Source organism: Cherax quadricarinatus, chromosome 28 (assembly GCF_038502225.1).
Source record: "Cherax quadricarinatus isolate ZL_2023a chromosome 28, ASM3850222v1, whole genome shotgun sequence".
Lineage (NCBI taxonomy): Eukaryota > Metazoa > Arthropoda > Malacostraca > Decapoda > Parastacidae > Cherax > Cherax quadricarinatus.
This window is the reverse complement of record NC_091319.1, coordinates 15293874-15318169: the sequence shown is the minus strand read 5'-3', so window position 1 is coordinate 15318169 and position 24296 is coordinate 15293874. Positions and strand designations below refer to the sequence as shown.

General features: G+C 42.6%; 1 protein-coding gene across 8 annotated transcripts in view; it reads left to right on the top strand.

Moving 5' to 3' along the window:
• Positions 1-24296, top strand: part of LOC128693337 (ligand of Numb protein X 2) — a 581167-nt gene that overhangs the window by 352413 nt on the left and 204458 nt on the right. Inside the window, exons 1-2 of one of the 8 annotated variants that reach the window (XM_070089409.1) lie at positions 10884-11004; positions 21815-22176. The exons of 3 other annotated variants lie outside the window; for them this stretch is intronic. The gene's annotated coding sequence lies outside the window, so the exon portion shown is untranslated. Of the gene's footprint in view, positions 1-10883; positions 11014-20864; positions 22177-24296 lie in introns of those variants that run through there. 4 more of the 8 variants (XM_070089406.1, XM_070089408.1, XM_070089405.1 and 1 more) reach the window with 4 other exon arrangements.

The window sequence follows — 24296 nt, the reverse complement described above, 5'->3', positions numbered from 1 at the left end:
TGCATGACGGACTCAGGGTCGTCTTAATGAGTTTGTCTCCCCCTCTCTGCTTCCCTTGTATCGTGCTGCTCCACCGTAATGGCGTATACATCACGCCATAACGCTCGTTTACAACAATTAACACGAAATTACCATGCATTATAGGTGAATAGGGTCATTAGTTAAGCCATGACGTCACGCTGTGTATCATGTCAGCTACGCTTGTTTGAGGAAGCTGCCTGGCTGTGACGTCTGCGCCCATGATAGTAGTTATCAAGACTGTTATTAGTTGTCCATAACATTCTGTCAGGCTTGTTGATCTTTTCCTCGTGTCTCATGAACACGTAAGATGAAATGTAAATCTTACATACTTCTACCTAGAGTCTACCTGGAGGGTGTTCCGGGGGTCAACGCCCCCGCTGCCCAGTCCTTGACCAGGCCACCCGGTGGATCAGACCCTGATCAACGAGGCTGTTACTACTGGCCGCACGTAGTCCAACGTACGAACCACAGCCCGGCTGATCGTGTACTGACTTAGGTATCTGTCCACCTCCCTCTTGAAGGTGGCCAGGGGTCAATTGGTAATTCCGTTTATGCCTGGTGGTAGGCTGTTGAACAGTCTTGGGCTCTGAATGCTCATTGCCTTTTTGTAGACAGCCTGTACTGTCTGCACAGACAGCCCATGCTGTCTGCCAGCTTAGTTCATATTTCGCACCACTCAGGTGCTGCCCTCTGTAGCCAGGCCTCTAGGTAGGCACGCCAGCCTGCCGGCCCATGCCTCGCTCTCACTCACACAGCGGCCTAGCAGCAAGACACAAGTACTCCCAGCTCTCTCTCGTGGGCATGGCCCTCCCGGGCCATGGGCACAACACAAGCCTGTGTACCCACCCACGACATTAACAATAAAGTAAGAAGCCTCCGAAGACGTATATCATTTACTACCCGCTACCAGAATACCAAACAAACCCGTTATATTGGTACCAGCGGTGGTCGCAGCGTTGTGTTTACCCTGGAGAGAGGAAGGAGAGGTATGAAGTCATCTTCACTTCATCACCCTACACAAGAAGCATCCGTCTCTCAACGAGTTATCCTGATGTCGTGTCTGCACGTTTGAGCATCCAGACACAGGTACAAGTAGGACCCAGGCCGAAATTTGCCGAAATTCTCCGAGAATTGTAAGTGGCGTCACAGTGACCCCACGCTACAGTGACCCCACGCTACAGTGACTCCACGCTAGTGTCCCACGCTGTTTCTCAAGTCACGTGCTCAGCGTCACTTGTATGTTGCTCTTGTTGTTGTTCAGCTCAGCACAGCCGTTTCAGCAAGCCAGAGGTGAGTTTTGTGGTGATTTCTGTGTCCAGTGTGAGTTCTCTACGTATTTGTGGGTGGGGAGGAGAGGAGAGGAAGTGGCTGTTCCTCACCTTGCCCATGCTCGCCCTACTCACGCTCACCACACTACCATACACCACTCACCACTGCCCACTCCCTCTGCTGTGTTTTCTGCTGTGTTCCATGTGAATTCATTGCCAGAACTGTGTATGCCACTCGAAGCTACGTGGACCAGCATGCCACGTAGATCACGACACCACGTGGATCACGACGTCACGTGGGTGTGGGCAATGTCACGTGGATCTACCAGCCACGTGAGTTACCAGATGTCCCAGGCCTCATGCTGTGGTCTGCTGCCCGCATCACATTGACGTCACCCATGATACTGCCCAACTTCTTCACCTCACGATGTCTGCTGACGTCACCTCACGATGTCTGCCTGACGTCACCTCAAGATGTCTGCTGAAGTCACAGTCCTGCTGACATCACCTCGCGACATCACGCCTGACATCACATGATGTCACCATCGAGTGTTCTGTAATTATTTCAGTATTGCAGAGAAGATTGAGAGAAGATATATGTCGTGTGTTAATTAATTCTTCTCAGTCAGTGTTCTCACATGTTAGTGTACCGTATGTACAGCGGTGTGTTTTTAAAGTTTCCGTGTGTCCAGTGAGGTCTGAGCCAGACCTGAGTAGCACCACTGTGTTAAGTCACCCATGTGACCAGTGTGTTTGACAGCTGATTACTCAGCCCTGAGCGTATGAGCCCCCTTGTACAGAAAGCTTTTATGCTCGTCGCTCGTGTTGTTCTGCAGAATCGTACCCGCTACGATTCCCATCGAGATTTGTTTCACTTCACCTCCAGACCGTCAGAGTGCAGTTATATGTAGAGAAACAAGTCTGGGGACGCTTAGACTAACCTCTGCTATAACTCCAACTGTCGAGAGAATGACACAGTGTGTCTCAGCCTCGTGTCACAAGCTTCAGTGAGCAGCCTGCACAAAGAAGATGTCACTTTGACTGCTAGCTCTCTCACTGCAGTCTGGTGTATGATGTTACGACTCCCAGATGTTTCGCCCAGTCGTCTCTGCCACGACTTGCTCCACAACTCGCTCCACGCTCTCCGGCAGTGACAGCCCAGCGACAGTACCAGTCGAGAAGTGTCCTCCTGAGTCGCTTGCCAGAAGTCCTGCCCAGTTGCTGAGTTTTGTCGATGCCTCACTCGAGGGCACCAGCATGTTGTGCCCCAGGTTGAGTGAAACCTGCAGCGAATCTTACGATGACTGCTTCACCGTTCCAGAGGAGACCGTACCCTGTTACATCACAGCTCAGCCGCAGCGATGTCTCCTGTGTTGCAGTATCTGTCCAGACGCAGGAAGGCGTGCAGTGATGCCCTTCGACGCTCACTGCCTTTGACCAAGATGTTTAGCACACCCCACATGTTTTTTCTTCCCTCCCTGTAGGAAGTTTTTTTTCCATGTCCATATGTATATATATATGTTTTTATTTTGTGTTCTGTGCCCTGTTCCTACGAGAGAGAGATCGAGTTTCTTTTACTACCAGTATTGTCGCGTCGCGACGACGCGCGGTAGGTGGCCGAGCGTATGTAGACAGCCTGTACTGTCTGCACAGACAGCCCATGCTGTCTGCCAGCTTAGTTCATATTTCGCGCCACTCAGGTGCTGCCCTCTGTAGCCAGGCCTCTAGGTAGGCACGCCAGCCTGCCGGCCCATGCCTCGCTCTCACTCACACAGCGGCCTAGCAGCAAGACACAAGGCCTCTCCAGCTCTCTCTCGTGGGATGACCCTGCCCGGGCCATGGGCACAACACACAAGCCTGTGTACCCACTACGACTTAACAATAAACAAAGAAGCCTCCGAAGACGTATCATTTACTACCCGCTACCAGAATACCAAACAAGCCCGTTATATTTTTCTTTTAGTATACTAACGACGCCTTTAATTTTTAATTGGGGGTATGTTGCACCGTCTGCCCAGTCTTTTGTTTTCGTTCGACTTAGTGTACACATGTTTTTATTCTCTCCTTTGTTCTTCTTAATGGTTCCTAATCCTATAAGATTTCCTTTCCAAGAGGCCTGCTCTGTCTGAGACCGGGCCTTCGAGAGGGTAATCCCAAGAAACCTCAAACAGATAACAGATGGGACAAGCTGTAAGGGTTTGCTCTTTTGTTTTCAGCTCAGAGCTCCTCTTTCTGATAGATCGGAGATGTTTTGTAAGGTTATAAAATAAAGTTTAGAAAATTTAACTTCGAGATCAACGTGCGTGCCTTTACAAAAAAATAAAAAAAAATAAAAGGAGAACTGTCTAACCTTTCCTGGAAACCACTCTAAGTACTTCAACTGCAAAGCAGTTAATGGGAAAAGCTTAATACAGCAGAAGCTTACTAAGTGGAGAACCTCTCTAGACGACCTCGGGTTTGTAACCCTTTTGAGGCTGTGTAGTTTTTACATTCCTAAGATTCTTTTCCCTTCCCTTCTTTTATCGCCGTTTTAGGAGAAAAAAATCAGAGATTTGTTTTGAGCATTATCGCGACAATGCGCGAAGTTTAGCAGATTTGTCCCCCCATTCCCCTACATACACACACACACACACATGATAACGACATACAAAATATTGCGAGGAATTGACAGGGTGAATAGAGACAGGATGTTCCAGAGATGGGAGACAGAAACAAGGGGTCACAGTTGGAAGTTGAGGACTCGGAAGAGTCAAAGAGATGTAAGGAAGTATTTCTTCAGTCATAGAGTTGTCAAGGAGTGGAATAGTCTGGCAAGTGTTGTAGTGGAGGCAGGAGCCAGACATAGCTTTAAGACGAGAAATGATAAAGCTCATAGAGCTGGAAGAGAGAAGACCCAGTAGTGATCAGTGAAGAGGCGGGACCAGGAGCTGTGACTCCACCCCTGCAACCACAAATAGGTGAGTACATACACTCTCTCTCTCTCTCTCTCTCTCTCTCTGCTTATTGAGGAATATAGAAATAATACAGTGACCTATGTAAATATAAGAAGTAAATTAGAGAAAGACGCTCTCTGTACAGGAAAAGGCGAAGAATCACTGAGCTTCTCAAAAATGCTAGATTATCTGAAACACAGAAGGAAGCTCTAACCAGGGAAGTGGAAAATATTGAGCTAAAGTTACAAGACTCGTACAGGCTGCAGGAGAGACGAGAGGAGCTAAAAGATTGAGAGAAATTCGAAATATTTCTCTTATGTCAAAAACAAGTCAAAAACCACATCTAGTACAGGGCCCCTGCTCAGACAAGATGGATCTTACACAGATAACAACAAAGAAATGAGTGATATACTGAAATCTCAATACCACTCTGTGTTTATCGAGCCATTAATCGGTTTAAAGATAGACAATCCAAACATTTTTTTCATGAATGAGCCTCAAATCCCTGTCAGTGTACGCTAAATTTCTGACATAACCCTAACACCACTAGACTTTGAGAACACCATTGACAACATGCCCATGCACTCGGCCCCAAGCCCAGACTCGTGGAACTGTGTTCATTAAGAACTGCAAGAAACCCCTCTCGCGGGCTCTAAGTATGTGGAGAAGGAGCACAGACACAGGTGAGATTCCACAGTCACTAAAAACAACTGATATAACCCCACTCCATGAAGGTGGCAGCAAAGCAATAGCTAAAAACTATAGACCAATAGTCCTAACGTCATAAAAGTCTTTGAAAGAGTTTTAAGAAGCAGGATTGCAAACCACTTGGATTCTCAACAATTTCACAATCCAGGGCAACATGGCTTCAGAGCAGGTCGCTCCTGCCTTTCGCAACTGCTGGATCACAGTCTTGGATGCACTGGAAAACAAGCAGATTGCAGATGTAGTATACACAGATTTTGACAAATTTCGATCATGGTGTAATAGCACACAAAATGCGTGCCAAAAGGATAACTGGCAAAGTGGGCAGATGGATCTTCAACTTTCTAACCAATCGAACACAATGAGTAGTGGTAAACAGAGTTAAATCGGAAGCTGCCATAGTAGAGAGATGTGTTCCACAAGGCACAGTACTCGCCCCTATATTGTTCCTCGTCCTCATATCAGACATAGACAGAGATGTAAACTGTAGCACCGTATCATCCTTTGCAGACGATACTAGGATCTGCATGAGAGTCATCCATTGAGGACACGGCAAATCTCCAAGAAGATATAAACCAAGTTATCCAATGGGCAACGGAGAACAATATGATCAATGAAGACAAATTCCAAGTACTCCGTTATTGAAAACTGGAGGAAATAATAACTAGGACTGAATATACTACAAACTCTAATCACACAATAGAGCAGAAAAGTAATGTGGAGTATCTGGGAATGGTAATGTCTGAAGATCTCGGCTTCAAGGATCATAACAGTGCCACTATTTCATTTGCGAGGAAGATGATAGGATGGATAATGAGAACATTCAAGACAAGAGATGCCAAGCCAATGATCCTTTTTAAATCACTTGTTCTCTCTAGGATGGAATACTGCTGTACACTAACAGCTCCATTCAAGGCAGGTGAAATCGCAGATCTAAGGTTCCATCAAACACCTTAACCACTCTGAACGCTTGGAAGCACTTGTACTCACTGGAGCGCAGGCAAAAGAGAGATCATAATCTACACCTGGAAAATCCTAGCGGGATTGGTCCCTAATCTGCACACAGAAATCACTCCCTACGAAAGCAAAAGACTTGGCAGGCGATGCAACATATGCCCATTGAACAGTAGTGGCGCCATTAATACACTAAGAGAAAATACCATAAGTGTCCGGGGCCCGAGACTGTTCAACAGCCTCCCACCACCTATAAGGGGAATTACCACTAGACCCCTGGCTGTCTTCAAGAGGGAGCAGGACAGATACCTAAAGTCAGTGCCGGATCAGCCGGGCTGTGGTTCTTACGTTGGACTACGTGCGGCCAGTAGTAACAGCCTCGTTGATCAGGCCCTGATTCACCGGGCCGCCTGGTCGTGGACAGGGCCGCGGGGGCGTTGATCCGCGGAATATCCTCCAGGTAGATATGTCTAGGTATCTTATTAACAAGATACTAGACATTTTGACCACTTATCCTAAATTTTCTCGTAACAGATTAAATACAAATTGTAAATATATACCCAGAGATATTAAACATGTAGAGAGGATGGAAAGAAACAGAATGACTTCGAGAGTGTATAAATCTGCAGTAGAGGGAAGGCGGGGTAGGGGTCGGCCTAGGAAAGGTTGGAGGGAGGGGGTAAAGAAAGTTTTGTGTGCGAGGGGCTTGGACTTCCAGTAGGCATGCGTGAGCGTGTTTGATAGGAGTGAATGGAGACAAATGGTTTTCAGGACTTGACGTGCTGTTGGAGTGTGAGCAAGGTAACATTTATGAAGGGATTCAGGTAGACCGGTAGCTCGGACTTGAGTCCTGGAGATGGGAAGTACAGTGTCTACACCCTGAAGGAGGGGTGTTAATATTGCAGTTGTGTAACTGTAGTGTAAGCACCCCTCTGGCAAGACAGTGATGGAGTGAATGATGAAAGTTTTTCTTTTTCGGGCCACCCTGCCTTGGTGGGAGACGGCCGATGTGTTAATAAAAATTAAAATATATTAAACCACGGTACGGGAGGGGATTGAACCCGCGGTGAGGGAATCTTAAAACTCCAGATCGACGCGTTAGCCACTGGGCTAGCTGGCTGCAATCGTGTTATTACGATTTCTTGAATCCAGATATATTCTTATTAAAACTTTTGAGTTTTAGGCTCCTAGTTTTATATTCTGTTGTGCTACGGCCTTTAGGGTAGCTGTGGGATCCACTATTAATAAACTGGCAGCTTCGGTGGCAAAATCTAATGATTGGATACTTTTTTCTCTGTTATCTACAAAATTAACCACTGTTGTGTACGAATGGTATATAATACCGACAAGATGAGAGTAAGACACATGTGCAACATCTGGGTATCTTTATTGTAGACGTTTCGCCATCCAGTGGCTTTATCAATACAAATTCCAGGACATAACTTGAAGACAGTAGAACTATGTACAGAAGATGAGGTAATCAGTCCCTCAACCTAGGAGTAGGTGCGAACAGCACCATAGTCGTGGTTATGTCCTGGAATTTGTATTGATAAAGCCACTGGATGGCGAAACGTCTACAATAAAGATACCCAGATGTTGCACATGTGTCTTACTCTCATCTCAAAATTAACCACCCCAGTTTGTCCTTATATTGTCATTATTTACAAGAGTGGTGTGTTGCTCACTGTTAAACTGCTGTGGCAGGAAGTCCTCGCTACCCGTCTGGAAAATTGATAAATAAGACACTTCTCTTATCTAATATTTTGTTGGTTTTCTAAGGCATTTATTTAGCCTTGAAAGTCTGAATGTGGTGTTAAGTAATACGTGACAGTCTCCTTCTCTGCCCCCTTCCTGTATCAGGGCTCAGGAAACTTATATTACAGTAGAGACAGAAGTTTAAGAGAAAGTCTTTTGTGTACTGTGTTGAAAGCGTCAAACTTTGCAGTTCATCGAGTGAAATTGAGGGTCCAGACTTTCCTATGTCTAGTGTTACATAGATGTCGGGACACCACATGAAGATCCTGGCCAGGACCCGTCCTGGTGAGCTTTTCTCTACCTGTAGTCTTTCTTTTCCCCTAAATGTATCTTATTTCTTTGTGTAGTATACAAAACGTAATTTGCATGATGGGCCTTATATATGCTACCCTTGATGAGTTCCGAGAGATTTTCTACTCCCGAGGCTGGCCTTGGACCAGGCTCGACAACCATGCTGTTGGCGGCCCGCTGTCCCCCGCATCCATCACATCCTTGTTAATCTGGCACCTGGTGAAGATATTTGTCCAGTTTTCTCTTGAAGACTTCTACACTTGTCTCAGCAGTGTTTCTGATATGGTAAGATGTTGAATAATCTGGAGCCACGGGCATTGATAGTGTTCCCTTATTGTGCCCACGGTGCCCCTGCTTTTCACTAGGTTTATTTCGCACTTCCTTCCATATCTCTCACTCCAGTATATTATGGCAGTGTGCAGATTTGGGACAGAGCCCTCGAGTGCTTTTCAGGTATATATCATCATATATCTTCCGCTCCACTGAGTACATATTTAGGGCTTTAAAGCGTTCCCAGTAATTTAAATATTTTATTGGCTGTATGCGGGCCGTCAATCTGCTCCAGCTCTAATATTTCTCCTGCCCTGAACGGGGCTTTTTATAAAATCTTGAGGTATTCTTTAAGTTCCCGAATGCAGTTTTGAGATTTGTCCGATGAAATTGTATGGTTGATGTAATTGTGATGTTACATGTGATGCCTTAGACCTTTATTTTGACTTAATATTGGCAGTTACTGTCACAGGGTCTTGGTGCTTGAGCGTCCATGTGCTCGTTTGGTGCTCAGTTGTTACTTGTAATTATACGCTCATCATTGTTCAAATTCAAATTCAAAGTTTATTCTCTATAAAGATTAGAATGTTGAATTTACAGAATTTGGTTGTTGTGTGGTTTACATGTAGTTAAATAATGATTACAGAGTGTACCACTAGAACGCCTAGCATGGCTAGGCATTTCGGGCAGACTTAGTTTAATTCTTTATTTTAAAATATTACAAATTATGAGGTAAGTTGGTATTATGGCTAAGTGACTAAATACTAGTTTGTGAGTTTAGCAATGTGAATGCTTTTGTTTTGGCACAGTACATAGTTTCAGTATTGGAGTATCATAGGATTCATTATTTTAAGATTGAGATTAATATTTCTGTTTATGGTCAAATGAGTGAGTGAGTGTAAGTGTGAACCAGCAGGTGGTATTCGTGTAGTTAGTTGATGGGGTGTATCAGGGAGATAAGATGTTTTCTAATGGTAGTTTTGAAGGTGATGAATGTGTCTGCAGTTCTAGAGTTCTCAGGTAGGGTGTTCCAGATTGTAGGGCCTTTGACATACATTGAATTTTTGTAAAGGTTTAGTCGGACACGGGGAATGTCGTAGAGATGTTTGTGTCTGGTGTTATGTTGGAAGTAATTGAATGAACAAATAATATTCCGTTAAACATTTAATGTAAAAGAATATTACTTGAGAGTGACTAGTAAAACTATACTCTCTCACACCTCCCTCTCTCCCCGGAAATAGCTACTGCAGTCGTGTGCACAAATTTTCAACTCAAACCTAAAAATAAGGCAAATCTGCTTGACAGCAAACTAGTGTTCACCGTTCAGTGTTTTATTTCCATTTTTTTCGTTAAATTTTTAAGTTAGCTTCGTCTGCAACTTCGAAGAGAAAGTGAACTTGCCATCAGCAAGGCTGTGGTCACTGATACTGCCATTGTCAAGGTGACAGTTTGTTGCAGGGGGCGATGCGTCACTCAGCGTGCAGAGAATGTGGCCTTCAAACTGCGTTCATATGAGAAACTTTTTTTCGTGTGTGTGTGTGTGTGTGTGTGTGTGTGTGTGTGTGTGTGTGTGTGTGTGTGTGTGTGTGTGTGTGTGTGTGTGTGTGCTTTCACTCGTCTTTATTATGATGTAATAAATAGGAAGACAAATTTGTAAAAAGATGAGGATGTAAACGAGAATCCGGATGTTTCCGATAGCTGTGTTATACGAGGTGCCGGGTGGGAGGTTGGGCTGAGGTGGATTGGGGTGGGGTGGGATGGTGTATCGGACAGGGATTGGGTAAGCGAAGAGAGGTTGGTGTGGGGTGGCGGACAGGGGTTGTGGTCTTGAGGCGGTGGTAGATGGGCTGGGTCTGCCAGATCAACCAGGCTGTGATGGATATATGGGGCAGCGGGCCTCCAGCAGCAACAGCCTGGTCGATTTGGCTAGCGCCAGACGAGCCTGTCTCATGGTCGGGCTCCGGGAATAGAAAAACTCTCGAAACTCATCAAAGGTATATATCAAAGGCCTGGAATGTGGTAAAGAATGGGTTTAGGTTGAAAAGTCCCAGCTGGATTCTTCAGTTGAATGTAGGTGATTTTAAGATAGAAGTTGAGAGGTAGTTTTGAGATGGTAAGTCTCTTAGCCTTAATAAAACATAGCTTGTAAATGGTCCAAGACGGACTGAAACGTCGTCGTAAGCTTCTCTCTCCTATGTGCGGGTTACCTGGATTACCTGGAGTTATTTATGTATTTTTCCAGTCATTGTATGGTGCCATTTTGTTCTTTAATAAGACGTGCTCAGTCCCTATCAAGGCCGAGGGATTGATCACTGATCTTCTACTAATTTCTCCGATGTTATACTCGCCTATATTCGATTAACGAAGCCTGTTGCGCAGACGAAACGTTTCATCAATAAACATACTCAAGAGTTAGACATGTCTTATTCATCAATTTGTCGGTATTGTATTTCATTTAAACTATAACAGTGGTTTTAGGGTTGCTAGACAGGAGTTGAAGATTGTCATGGGCTGTTTTCCCCACCAACCGAATTTAATAAATATTTGTTACCCCTTCCTCACCCTTTTTACTCTCCCTTCTTTCACCTCCCTCCCATCTGCCGTCTCCATGCCCCTCCCACCCTCCATGTGTGGGCAGGATGGTCCTGCTGGGGTGGCCAGAGTGGCGGGCCAAGTCTGCTGGCCCTCACACTGACGTGTTGGTACACTGGCTGTCGGACGAGCCTACCTGCTACACGTCTCCTGTACTCTTGTAATGAAGTGACTCTTCCGCCCACACAACCACCCGCACGCTACTGGCTTCCACAGTTAATACAGTACACAGTTACTTCTCAGTGTGTAACAAAAATTTGGGTTTCAAAGGAGTAATATGGAGAAACAAAATGAGTCACAATGCAACGGCTAGAATAATTAACTTCCAATACAAAATTCAGAAAGAAAACTTAAGGGAACTTTTCACTTCGTCCTGAAGTGTGTACTGATTGTGTGTTGCGAGTGTTACATTAGGTAGTAGGCGTGGGGATTATCGCTTTCGCGGCGGAAATAGTAAGAATACGCGTGCTAAGCAGGAAAGGAAGTCGTAGAGGAAGAATTATTGAGAAGCTCGGGGAAATGAAGTGTAAACTGAATATAAGTAGAAGTTTGAGATGGACCTGTCATCTTTGGAGTTCACGAGACGAAAGACCACGGGTCGTGCAAGAATGCAAAGCGTTTTAACAAGTGTCCTGGATAGTACGTTACTGAACTTTTCCAACTAGACAAAGCAGGAACATGACTGACGTAAGTGCTTATTACCCGTACTGATGGTAGCTGTTGAACATAGCAAGATAGCGGGTAAACCTGTTTGTAACTGCATAACACTATGAACATGAACTAGTGTGTTTGAACAAGGGAAAAGAGGCCGCTAGTAATAAGTGATTCTGGTTATGGTGAGGGCAAATGACCACACACAACAGCAGCCAATTACATGAAACCTTATACCAGCAAGTGACCCTGAATCAGAAGTGCCAAGAATATGTGAGCGTAACCACACGTTTTCATAAAGGTTGTGACAAACGACAGATTGTTTGCTATAAAAAAAATTCGGGTGTTAATGTTTGGTTAAGAAATAAATATTTTGTGTAGAAAATATTCTTCCTTACATGAACAAGTCTATGATATTACTGATTACGAAAGGTTTAATTACGAAAATTATTCATATTGTACTGGTAATTATATTATGCTACTAATTACTGTGGTACTAATTACTGTGTTAATTACTCCTTCACACCCTAGCCACTTCAACGAGGGTGGATCATTGTTTGCTTAATTACTTATTTGCAGTTATCTGCAGTCACATTAATATGGTTTTAATTCTCAGTTGGTTCATATTTTATTTCTTTGATTTCACTTCAGCCATCAGCCACAAGTAGGGGAGGTAGTGGCGATGGGTAACCCTTGAGGCAGCGAGGTAAGGGAAGGGGAGTGTAGTGCTTGAGGGTAGTATGACAAGATTTTTTTTTTTTTTAGTTTTAGGAAAATTCGGTACACCAAAAATGTGTTGTCTTCCTATTGTTTATCATGGTTATTGAAATCTGTCAGTATGAGCTGGGAGATTTTACTGGAGCAATGAGGATATCGTCAAGTATTCCGTTAAAGCTTCATGAGTTATGGCAGCTTTGAAGGTTTCGTTCCAGTAGAGCTGGAGTTGCTACACATACCTGGCAATTATTCTCAGGATGATCTATCTCATAAACAGGAAAAATGGAATTTTTGTTAAGATACGTAAATCAGCAGAGTGCAGAACAATGTAAATTATATATGGGAGTTAAAAAAAGAGAAGGGAGGAGAAAAATTTGGATTGTATAATATATCAAACCATGTACATATATTAATACATGACAACGCAGTCATTATATATCTAAACGAGAGGATCTTACGACGACGTTTCAGTCCAAGTCGGACCGAAACGTCGTCGTAAGCTACTCTCTTCTATGTGCGGGTTATTTGTGTATTGTTCCAGTCACGGTATTGTGCCTTTTTTTGTTATTCATTATATACCTAAAATATATACCTATGGCGCTATGCTGGCGACAACCAGCCTGATGGCAACTAGCCTGAAGACAACCAGCCTGATGGCAACCAGCCTGATGGCAACATCATAAAATAAACTCAGCCTGTACTAAGGAACACCTACTAAATATAGGCTGACTCAAGATCAGTTGATAGAGATCACTGAACACTTGTTATCTTTGTGTATTTTGCACACTGCTACAGTGCGCCTGTAGTGATCCGTCAGTGATGTTCATTGAGCAGCAAGGTATTTACATGACAATAGGGAAAAGAATACGAGTTAAGGGGGATGAGGTTGTATGGGTGTGGTTGGAGTGTGTGAAATTGAGAGAGGATTGTGATGGATATGTATATTTTTTAGGTAGAGCGAGTAAATATGTGTGTGTGTACGTGACGTGTACGTGTGTATGAACGTGCGCGTTAGGGGAGGGGTAGGCAACCTCTCTGCTGCCCTCCCCAATAATAAACGGTGGTCGTCATCCTCTGCTCTTCCTGTATTTATTATTCATAGTGGCCGAGGCTGGCTAATGCTATGTGTGTGATCTTTGTTGAAGCTGCTGTTGCTGCTGTGGTCTCCGCTCTTTATCACCACCCGCATTCTCCCTCTCCCTCAGTCATGACGCGCGCTCCGGCAACAACATGGATGATTAGGAACTTCTTGAAATAGTTTGTCAAGTTCCCTCGTGAAAATAGTGGTATGTTCATAATTCCCTTCCTGTCGAAAGGAGAGCATTGAAAAGTCATAGACTCTTTGTTTATCAAGCTATATCTTGATGCACTTATTGCATCCCTTTTTTTTGGGGGGGGGGGGGCTTGTTTTGCAATGTTTATAGTGCCTTGTTAATTACTCCTAAGTGTGTAGGTTTGACAATCCATTACTTGAACCCACTTTAACCTTGGTCGGCTTAGCACGGCTATTAGTTACTCTTGTAAATTCTGCTGTTGACTTACGAAGCGTTTCTCGGACTCTTCTGAAAACACTTTGAGCTAGACTGGTACGAGTGGCTATGAAATCATCAGGGTTGTAATTGTTTCGGTGCGGAATATAACAACTCATAAGGCAAATGCTTGTCTACACCATACAATGCATAATGTGGAGTGTCACCTATTGAAGCATTGTAAGCAGAATTTATAGCACACTGATCATCAGGTATGACTTCATCCCAAGTTTCACTATTTGGGTTGATAGTGGCTCTCAAGACATCAAGAGCTTTCTTATTGGTTCGTTCCACCAAACCATTACTCGCAGGATGATGGGGAACAATGGCTGACTTATAGATCTTGTACAAGGTACACAAATTTTCAAGAATCTCGTTACAGAATTCACCTCCGTTATCGATTACTAGGGACTTAGGAGTGGTATATCTACAGATTATATGCTCTTTGAAAGCTTTAGCTACAGTCTTATCTGCAATAGGAACTAACTCACAATATCTGGTGAAATGATATACCATAACACACAGATGTTTGTTGATTTGGAGGGAACATTGGAAATTGGTTAACAGATCTACAGCAACTCTTTCCCATGGTTCACTCGTGGTGGGATACACCTGGATAGGATTTGGACCGTTGACATTTCCTTTGTTACATACAGACACTACATTTCTTAACATACTCGGAAATATCAGTTGCCATACGTGGCCAAAAGTATTTCATTCTGGCTTGTTTCACAGAACGATCCATACCAGGGTGTGCAACATCTGGTGCATTGTGAACTAGCTGTAGAGCTACATTCGCTAGTGAATGGAATTACTATTTGGTATACTCTTCTGCTTGGAGTACCCAACTCGACTCTTCCATACAGTAATTATTGACTCATTACAAAGTCACTAATGGGTGCTGGTGGCTTCACAGTCAGAATAAGATCTTCCTGGAGAAGGAATCGGATCACACCAGACCATAAGGGATCTTTTCTTTGCGCATTCTTTACCTCTTCGGCACTAAATGGAGGATCTACAGTTACTACACTAACATGTCGCGATAGAGCATCAGCGACTACATTTGATCTGCCAGGCAAGTGTTCAGATATACGTTATTAAGACTAGGTTATTTTGGGTACTTGAAGGATACCCGAAGGATGGTTTAAGGAGTTAGCGCTCCCGCTTTCCCTTCCAAGACCAGTTCTGGTTAATCAAAGTCTGATCAACCAGGTTATTACTGGTAGTCGCATGCAGCCCAACGTACGAACCGCTGCTCGGTTGATCGAGAACTGATTCAACGAACTTGTCAAGTTCCCTCTTGAAGATAACCAAGCTTATTGGTGATTTCCCCAATGTACGAAGGGATGACATTGAAAAGTCTAGGACCTCTGACACTCAAGTTCTCAGTGCACTCGTTGCGCCGCTGCTTTTCTAAGGTTTGGTCAAGTTAGACTGTCATCTATAACATATATATATATATATATATATATATATATATATATATATATATATATATATATATATATATATAATTTCAGTAAATGCAGTAAACAAAATAGAAAATTGGGACCCATTGAGTGCACATGAAAAGTCACTTAATTACTGTTTAATTCCACTGTCAGTCACACGCCCGACTGTGTAAGCCACAACTAAATACTGACTTTGATTAGGAGGATGGATTGAGATTTGGAAGCAGTCTCTACAGTATTTTCCAGGTTTACATTATGGTGACTGTGTACTACACAGTCAGGGACAAAAAGCATTCCCAGTATTTTTACGTGTTGGAATTGATACGATCAAGTTAAGTTTTCTGTACGTTATCCAGATCCTCAATTTCTCCTGCCTTGATACAATTAGTGTGCAGCAATATTCCAGTTTAGAGAGAACAGATGGCTAGTTAATGCTCCAAGTCTGACCGAAACGTCGTCACGGGTTTCATTCTGTTATGTGCGGGTTATTCGTATATATTATCATCACTGGCTTGGTATCTCCTGTTTTGAAGGTTCACCTCATCGTTTTTTTTTTCTTACAGTTGTATGAACACTGATCTTTGAGGTTACGATCTTCAGACGTTACTTCCCTGGTCCCATATGTAACTTTTCAGTCTCCCAGGTCAGGCCGACAGATTTCAACACTGTGAACCATCCTTCGGGATAGATTATGACAAAAAAAATGTTTCTCACTATATAACCATCATATAGAATAGTATATCAACACTGCTGATGTGTCCACTGTTTGCTAACTAAAAAAAAGTGGTATGATTATTTTTTAATGTTTCGGGTTTTTCTTAACTTTTGCAAAGTGGAGAATCTGCAGTGAGTTGTAGTTGAGCGTCATACAGCAACCAACTTCCATCTACAACGACACACACTCGTCTTAAACTGCAAATTTTCGTTTGCTGTTACATGTCATGTACTGTTGAAACAATTTATACACAACTACAACCATTGAGCTACAAGTACAAGCACTGAGCTACAAGTACAAGCACTGAGCTACAAGTACAAGCACTGAGCTACCAGTACAAGCACTGAGCTACCAGTACAAGCACTGAGCTACAAGTACAACCATTGAGCTACAAGTACAACCACTGAACTACAAGTACAACCACTGAACTACAAGTACAACCACTGAGCTACAAGTACAACCACTGAGCTACAAGTACAACCACTGAGCTACAAGTACAACAATCACGCTACAACAACTCCAGCTTAACAAACACACCCCAGACAGGAGCTTCCAGGTCTACAATCCCAGACACACTTAAAACTTACCTCCTGTCGCAGTACTTTGCTAGTGAGCAGTGACCACCCCACTACTTCCACTCTCTAGTCTCTCTCTTCCTCTCTCTTTTGTTGTGTTCTTCCATGTCTTTCTTTGTCAGTCTCTATCTTCTTTTCTGTCAGACTTGTGTGTGTGTGTGTTTGTATTCGTCTGCCATAGTCTGTCTCTCTGTCTGTCTCTCTCTCGCTAGGTATTTCATCTCTTTCATTTTCTTTGTTTTACTTTGTGTGTGTTTCTCTCTTACTCTATTATTTTTTTTATTTCCTGTTTTTTTGAATGATTGTCTTGCTGTCTGTATATTTGTCTTGCTCTTTGTATATTTATCATACTCTCTTGCTTGTTCTTTATATGTTTGTCTTGTTCTTTACACTTTTATTACTCATTTTTGTCCTGTGTCGCATTTTGATAGTATACTCACTTATTTGTGGTTGCAGGGGTCATTTCATAGCTCCTGACCCTGTGTGTGTGTGTGTGTGTGTGTGTGTGTGTGTGTGTGTGTGTGTGTGTGTGTGTGTGTGTGTGTGTGTGTTTACCTGGAGTTTACCTGGAGAGGGTTTCGGGGGTCAGCGCCCCCGTGTGTGTGTGTGTGTGTGTGTGTTTGTGACTTCGCTGATAGTTTGTTTACCCGTTGTCATTGTGTGTGTTTGTTTGTGGGCTTGATGTATGTACGTCTCTGTGTCACTGTCTCCCCGTACGTTGTGCTTCTATTTCCGTTTTTTACTTGCCTTTGTAAGTTGTCTTTGATAAATATATATGTGTATTCGCCTGTGTGTGTGTGTGTGTGTGTGTGTGTGTGTGTGTGTGTGTGTGTGTTCGCTCTTTCCTTGTATCTATCAGTGTCTATACCTTTTATTTGAAAAGAGCGGGGGAGTTGTTTTCGCCGCTGCGTACAGTGAGTGGAGGTGTTGGTGTTGTCATGATCTCTCACGTTTGTGTCATATACTTGTAAACGTGTGTGTGTGTGTTTCATACTCTCATACCTGTACTGAATATAAGTTATACACTCGTACCGGTTCTGAGTGCGTTATCAGTCACGTGGGATGGGGGCGGGTGGTGGGATTTACCGTCCATTTGCAAGGAGGAGTGTGGGAAAGATAGCAGAAGTGTTCTACCTTGCCTGGGGAAGATGGCTGTGTTGAAAACATCTGCGAGGAAGGTAGATAGCAGCTCTCCAACTCTGATAGTCTGGTGTTATAAGTTTCGTATCTACTGAGAGTAGAGGATTTGAAGAGGAAATTAGATAAGTGCCTGCTGTAAGTGCCTGATCATCTACATTGTGGGAGGTACGTAAGCCTGCGGGTCACTAATAGCAACAGTCGGGCAGAGCAGTCAAAACAGTCTGGTCTCAGGCTATTAATGTAAAACGAAACTTGAAATAAGGTATAGGTGTGTTAGGGGTAAGAAAATAGGTAAGCCTTGAGGTCTCTTCTAGAGAAAGCTCCAGCTGCGGGTTATCATATGACTAAGTCCCGCGTCAGAAAACACTTGTCTTCTTTCCTGACAGATCGTACCCAACCTAACCTGTCCTAGAGGTTAGTGGGGTGAATTACGAACCATGTTGGAGAGCTGGACAGCAACGACCTATTAAACCAGGTGAAACACAGCCAGGTACAACAGTATTCCACTCGTTTGCTAGGTAGGCAGAATTAGCTTCACATCATTTGTTAAGGAGTTTCTGGCAACTTCTAAACTCACGTTAAGAAAAATGGGTTGAAAACATCATTAAGATAGAGACATTTATACCTGTGATGTATTTCAAGTGTCCTCTCACAACCCAGCAAAATTTAGGCCACGTTTCCTGGTTGCATAAACAACCAGACTGTTGCTGCCCTCGGAATGCAGGCCTAAGCAACTATTTCGACTTGGCCGATTCTATACATCCTGCAAGAATATGTTCTGGGTCACAGGTGTACGGATAAGATAGACGATAACTGGAAGGAAGAAGAGATACTTGATAATATATACACTGCCATAATTAACGTTAGGAGTGCCACTGTCAACAGTATTACTCGTATAGTATGTAAATACTATATACACAAACTATATGTTGGGCCGAATAGGTAAAACTGGTCAATTAGCAAGAACTCGTTTAAAATTAAGTTCTTTCTAAAGTTTTCTCTTATGTGTTTAAAGATATGTATTTTTTCATTCATGTTAATGTAAAAATTAATGATTTCGTACAAAAAGAACCTTAGAAAATTTACCTAACCTTATTATAACAAGCGCAATTTAATTTAGCCTAATTCATCTAAATATATTTTAGATAAGTTTAGAATAATTTAATAATAAACACAAATGTATTTTTTCATTAGGTTCAGAATGATTTTTGCGAAATTATTGCATACACAAATTTTCGCTTGCCGCCTTCGGCAAGAAGAGCGTAGCTATTTAAGCCAGAATAGCAAGTTTTACCTATTCGGCACGACATGTATATATATATGTGTATATATATATATATATATATATATATATATATATATATATATATATATATATATATATATATACTAGTAATACTTTTGACACCACAAGTGTAATTAGAGAACACAGTATCAGCATCCATGGTCCAAGGCTCATAGTCCTGTTAACGGCAAAAAAAGAAAAAAAAAGATATTGCCGAAACGAAGGTAGATGTTTTTGAGAAACATCTAGACAAATATCTCTTGAAAATTCCTAAATCGGTCAGGTGGTGATGGTTTTTGTGGGTCTGCGAGAGTAAAAGAACAACCCTCGAAACCGGTCAGAAGTAAAGGTGAGGGGAGTATCATCTCTGAGGAATTTGTTGCTAGGCCCACATATCCGTGAAGGAGAATTAATGTGTGTGGCATCATGGCTGGGTACCATTCCATGACCAAGAGAGAGAATCGAGCCTCCATTATTTGTTCTGAATGACCCACACAGGTTTACCACTTCGTGACACAATGCAAATCAACGAGGATGCGAAGAACCCTCAGCCTCAGACCACAGCTATATTGCTGACAGACACAGGTGTGTTACCTCATCTAACGTAGCGGCAAAGAGCAAAAACCTTAAAAGAACTTGTGATAAGGTTACTGACCCTGGAGACAACTCGTGTGAGTGGCCGCCTCAGCACCAGCTGCCTTTGTACCACCTGCCTCTGCGACACCACCCTGGCACTTGGCAACTATGGTGTGTTTACCTAGTTGTGTTTTCAGAGGTCGAGTATTGACTTGTGTGTGTGTGTGTGGTTGTGTTATATTCCTGGTGAAGAGGTCAGACAGCACTGATAAAAGTTAGGAGAAGGAAGGATAGTTCCATTTCCTTGGAGCAAGAACCCTTTACCTTGCAGGAAGTACTCCGAAGTCTGACATCCGGTGAACTGAAGATAGGGAGGGAAGGAGGAAGGGCGGACTGAGACTGATAAACAGATGAGAGAGTAACTAAAGTTACCTTTTAAGCAGTAGAGGATCTCTGTTCATGGCGAATTCTTATCAGATGTGTCACTAATATGTAACGTATATAAGAAGAGACCGTTACTAGACGTGACAACTTGAGTCACACTGCAAGGTCACTGACGCTGAGTTCTGAAGTTGAAAACCCCCCGGTTCGCCGCGAGGCAAACTAGTCAACATGTAGATGCCAAGCTGAGAGGATACGCTGTCAGACGACACGATCTGTCTACCTAATAAACATCGTGCTGAACAGTTGTGTATTTCTCCAGGCACACCCACAACGTTTTTATCCTCAAACCCGCAGCAGAAGTCTATAGAAGCTTATTAACATATTAGCACATTCTTTTAGAGTTAAAATTTATTGTGGTGTCAGTAAGAGACTAGATTTTTCCGCCGAAGTGGCTTGTTTATGCACCCTACATCCATACTATGGACAGTAGCGCAAGAGTTATTATACTGTCATCTCTATATTCTTCAGTAATTGGACGATGAAGGACATAGTATTCAAGAAAGTAACCATAAGACTGACTACATACTTTTAATCATCACTGCATCTCTACCAAAATGTTATAAATATTTGTAACCAAGCCACAGCCTGGTTATTACAAAAGTCTGTCTGCTCACGTTACAATGTTTTCCGTAGACATGCTTTTCTACATTCATATTATCGTAATGAGTGATAGATGTACTCAGGCTTTTAATTGTATTTCTATGACATTCATTTTCATTATTTACTTCTCTTCTAATATTATTTCTAATGCGAGACACGGATATACCAGGGCACTTTGGCTAACTTATTAACTTTATCATGAAGGAGTAATTGAATTTGTGACGGAATCCATAAAAATTGTACATTAATTTCTTGTTCTCTGATTTTGGAATGTCTCCACCAGTGAGCATGTTGTTGTTTATCAATAAAAGAAATGACTGATTTGGATTTGAAAATAGTAATGTCTGAAGATTAATAAAACATAGTTTTTAAAATGCTTCTTATATTAACAGGAAGGAAAATGTGATATTGATAGAATGTAAAACAAACGAATTAGTGATCAGATACATTTACATTGTGTGGATCCCATTGCAATTAGTGAGCAGGTAAACAGACTCCAGAAGGCTTCCTTGACCTAAGTATTTGTGACGGTGATCAGCAGTAATGTTGGATGGACACCTCAGAGTTGGAAAAACCTGCCAGCTGTTGAATCAAGGTCGTGGTGACTAACTTCAGAAGCAAGAAAGGTGTGAAGCCTCAAGATCACTGAATTAACTCTAATATATCATATTTTCTTAATACTTGCTCACACGTTTAACTTTTCCCTCCCAAATCACTGGTCCTCATTTCTTCCCAGGTTCCATTCCTATTATTTCTTTCATTTCTTTTTTAACCCTATTTTAATGCACTTTTGTTAACTGACCTTGTTTTATGTAGTGCTCATGATCTTTGCGCTTCTTGTAAGTTTCTGTAAGTTCCCCTCTCCTACACCTCCCATTTTTTTTTGATCTCCCCTCTGACGTCCTCCTGCCTCTGATCTTCTCTCTAACGTCTTCCTGTCTCTGATCTTTCCTCTGACCTCTCCTTCTTCCGACCTCTCCTCTGTCTAACTTGTCGGTGCTCGTCAGTATCTTACTTGTGGCTCTGATCCACCTGCTGTAATTTAACCTTGTAGTTCCATTAGTACATATTTTACCCTATCGTGGCCTTACCTTACCCCTTGGCATTTTTAAGCTTAGAGATTCGACGTCTGACTCCTTTCTCGTGGATTATCTACAAACGCGACTACATTAGAAAAAAGTACCTTATGTGTCTGGAACGTTCTCACTTTAAATTTCTAGTGGGAAAACTCGTTCACAAACTTCTCTACGCGATGATGAGCCGAAGAAAATTGCTGTAAGCTCGTGCATCGCGCCGACCACTCATTACAGCATAGGTCGCAAAAAGAAGTGTTTCCTCTCAGTCCACAGAGTCCAGCCAGCAGTGAGCAATTGAATGGTTGATTTTACGACAGTTACCCGATTCAGGTGATATCCCTTACGAATATACCAATAACGAGTTGTAAAAAAAAATCAGAAAAGAGGAAAATGCAGTAGGTCTGCTGGCCGATGATAGGCAGATCTTAAGTTTGTGGTAGTGTGCGTGGGAGGCGTGGCCCCTGGTGTGACGATGGCGGCCATGAGCGCAAAAGTACAGAAACAGAAGAAGATTCCTGTTGGCCTGGAACGAGGGTCAGAGCTGGTGTCAATGATACTCACCTACGGCACCATCATCGCCCTCCTGATGGCCGTCTACTTCTTCTACCGAGTTTTCGTGGCTGTCCAGGTAGGTCTCCTTGCACCATAGTTCCTTGTTTTATTTTTCAAAGTGCAGGATGCGCAGATTATTATATATTCATGAGGAGCAAAACTCGTCGGGGCTATATTATAGCATCTGGGAAATGAGAGGTAATCCCGTTTAAAGCAGGGAAAGGGAGGGTAGCTCCAACTTCGTAGATGAAGAGCCCTTCACTAGCATGGGGAAGAATAACTCATCTGATCTGATCTTCAGATTTTCACCACTGGTATGGTTTCCTGAACACAAGGTCTTATTTGATCTGCTTCAAATTTTCAAGGCTTGTGTAATGTATGTTGGGCAAAATTTGGAAGTATTTGCATGCGTGGGTGCAGTATTGCACAACTCTACATAAGTCATACCCAGATGTTTGTGTGACCAGTGTACACAAGCTCCTCTGATTGGCTTCTTAATTTCATCACTGGTGTATCCTACTTAATGGATTGTGTTAATGCTATTTTGCCACTTTTAATCTCGTAATGGTAGTGTTATTTTACCTTGTTTCATTATTTTGTTTTGATGCTGGTGAGGGGCTCTTGATCTAAGGAACTGGACTTATCTTTCCCTAGCTTGGATCGAATTTAAATGCCTCACATTCCACAGGTGCTGTATGACCCCCGCGGGTTTAGCGCTTTTCTCTTATTAAAATATAACAATCGGGCCAGAAGGGCATCAGTCTTCAATGGCTGATTCATCCTGTGAAAATAACTAGAAAGTTTTATAGTTTTTAGGCTGTGTAGGCATAAATTTTATTGGATTATGTGTAATAACTGGAAAATGCATCTTTGGTCGGCTTTGAACTTTTAGTTCTAATGTGTTTTACTCAAGGGAAACAATCTAATTTAATTGGTGTTTGTGTATTAGAGAATGTCTTCTGATTAGAAAAGTCAGTGCTTGATTTTATTTGGTTATCCCAAGTTAAATCAACTTTGTTCTTTTTTGTACCTGTAGCATCAATGTGCCCTCGAGAATAATGTTTAAAATTGTTATGTTATGCACACTAGCTTACTTAATACTTAAAACCTGGTCACTCTACTTAGAGAAAAGTTTAGGTTGAATTTCGCTTGCGCAGGTTCCTTTTTTTTTTTTTTTTTGTAGAAACTGGAAAAATTGACATGCTGCTCTTCATGCGATAATTTCTGAGTGTTGCATCTGACTACCATCTACACTTCCTTCCTGTTGTATGATAGCACAACATCTGAGCAGCCTCAAACTTAATGTGCTTGTGTATTTTAGGATATTGGTGTATTTATTCCCATTGAAAGATTTGAATTATATTTGGTCTCTGTTTATGTCCATATTTACCATTTTTTATTGAAAAAATTATATTACTTTCTTATGGTAACTTGTGAATGACTCTTCTCATTCCCTTCAAATCTTCAACCCTAATATTTAACTGCATTATAAACTTCTGCCGCACTTTGCGCTATTCTAATCGCTCGTTGAGGAGGTGCAGTGTACTGGGGTTATGGATTACGGGGATACATTTCTCGGATCGCGCAGCGGTTGATATTCATCTAGTTTGCTCAGAACTCTTAAATAAATATCTTTCAATTTTACTATTTTTGTCTCAGGGGCATAAACATTTCCCCAAGTTGAAAAAAAAAATATTTTCGTCTCTTAGAATTAATTTTCCAAGTAGAAGGGGAAGGGAGGAAATTGAAAAGAATTTTTTTTTTTTCTGACGGCAGAGAGAGTTTTGGGCCAGTTGTCACGTGTGGCGGAGGGAAGTGTTGAATGTCAATGAGAGATGACTCCTGGTCTTGCTTGGTGGGACCCCTCAGGCAGGACCAAGACTGTAGTGGGACCCTCAGGCAGGACCAAGACTGTAGTGGGACCCTCAGGCAGGACCAAGACTGTAGTGGGACCCTCAGGCAGGACCAAGACTGTAGTGGGACCGTCAGACAGGACCAAGACTGTAGTGGGGCCCTCAGACAGGACCAAGACTGTAGTGGGACCGTCAGACAGGACCAAGACTGTAGTGGGGCCCTCGGACAGGACCAAGACTGTAGTGGGACCGTCAGACAGGACCAAGACTGTAGTGGGACCCTCAGACAAAACCAAGACTGTAGTGGGACCCCCAGACAGGACCAAAATTGTAGTGGGACCCC